Below are 2,067 nucleotides of genomic sequence, written 5' to 3'. Positions count from 1 at the left end.
ATAAAACATATAACTTTTGCAGATCCAACGCACATGTTCTAATCTGCGTCGTGCGAAGCTTCAGTGACGCGGTTAATGAAATTTCGTACGAGTAACGGTGGTGCGTGCAATTGTGTTTCCTTTCATCCTATGAGCCGTGCGGCCTCTTGAAACGTTTATGTTTATCCGTGGAAAACGTCACAACTTCATATCGTGCAAGTTTCATGTTCATGCGCTACTCAGCTCGCAACCTATGCCGAAATGACAACACTAAACCAGGCGCCGGATGCACTGTTTAACACCAGCGCCTGTGTACGCACTTTTTACGTGTACGTGAACGTGCAAGATTTAAGTGCGCTGCTTCAATATGGCGCACTGTGTGAGATGTCTGCGCAGCGATGTCATGAGGACGAAACCGAGGTACAACGCTTGTCGAGGTAAGAACGGTGGTGGCAGGTATGTGCACAGAAAAGTATGACACATATAATGGCATGTAGTGAAGAGTTCGACGAAAGTTCGTTTGGTCAGCTAACACGATGATGAAGAAATCGAGGTCACTGACCAAGTCAAGGTGAAAATAACACAGGGACGTTTCAGGACCCGTACGGGTTCCTTGATCACACTAAAAGCGGCCAAGAGCCACAAGTCGCTTTTATGCCAAAATGTGACGTAGAGAACGGGTGTAGTTGGCAGGCAAATTTCTGCCTGCCAACTACACTCGTTTTCTTTTTCTGCCTACACCCGTTCTCTACGTCCCATTTTGGCATAAGAACGACTTGCGGCTCTTGCCCGCTTTTAGTGTCATCAAGGAACCCGCACGGTCCTGAAATGTCTCTGTGTTATTTTCACCTTGACTTGGTCAGTGACTGCAATTTCTTCATCATATAATGACATACTTAAGGGATTTCTGAATTTGTGTCACAGCGGCGCAAACACATTCTCGAGAACTGCGCTAAAGCGGGTAAGCGCCAAATCACGCATATCAAATCAATAAATTAATGAAACTCAAGTAAACCAAAGAATCCGTTAAATATAATGTGTCGTTCGACTAACAGGCCGCTGGGCATTAGACAAATCTGTAAGCCGACTAAATTTGTTCTAGCATTATAGGAGACATTTATTTTGCTGTTAAGCAGAACACAGGTGTACTCAGGGGCACTACACTGTCAGTCAGCGGTACGGTACGCGGAACGGTATGGCCGTTGACTGCTACTTCTATTTGGTGCAAATATAACCTAAGTATATGCATCCACAAACAGGTTCACTTATATACTGACCTACTCAGCACACAGCAGCGCAGCCAAACCCGGAAAGTAGGCAAATAAAGCTTCTTTAAAATGGGAAAGGACTGAACCACTAGCTGAGAATAGGCAGGTTAGAATCAATATCTCCGCCAGTGGGCTCCCGAGTTCTAACCTTTGCTTCTTTTGTAATGAACAAGTCGTCGACCATTTCTTTTTTCTTATCGTAAATCCTTGCGCAAGTTTTCCTTGAACTGCATATTCCCCTTGTGTTTTTCGATGACTGTTACAAATTTACTGTCGCTCGGAGTCGATCAGGACTCCTGCTTGAACAGAACTCCGATGGCCGTCAGCAAACGACAACGTCGCGATAAGTCGAAAAAATGCGCCTTTTTCGACGCCGGAGAAGGTAAACAAAATAGAATTCGAAAAATGTAGGTGTATTTTCTTCTGCGCATCAAACGGTTCGTGAGTTTTTAATAATTTAATAATATCAGACTGTTACCATATCTTTTCTAGAATTTTTTACTTGGAAGTGCTATAACGCGCAGTTAAGCAGTTAAGAGAAATATCTCAGATTTATTTAGGGGCGTGCAAATGTGGGAAACTTCTGAATAACGAATCAAATATTACCTACTTCGATTAGGAATTCGGATAAAATAGTCATTATTCATAAAATACAATTATTTCTCGAATAATTTCGAAATATTCAAATCATCAACTCTGCGTGATCAAATAAAATTGAGGCGAAAGTGCGATAAATTTCATCCCGGCCGCGATATAGTAAAGCACGAGAAGTTGCACAGTAGAACGTGCTCAGGGAGTGCAATATTTCCTGCTAGACCGC

Source organism: Dermacentor variabilis, chromosome 5 (genome assembly GCF_050947875.1).
Source record: "Dermacentor variabilis isolate Ectoservices chromosome 5, ASM5094787v1, whole genome shotgun sequence".
In the NCBI taxonomy this organism is placed as follows: Eukaryota; Metazoa; Arthropoda; class Arachnida; order Ixodida; family Ixodidae; genus Dermacentor; species Dermacentor variabilis.
This window is presented reverse-complemented; position numbering follows the sequence as displayed.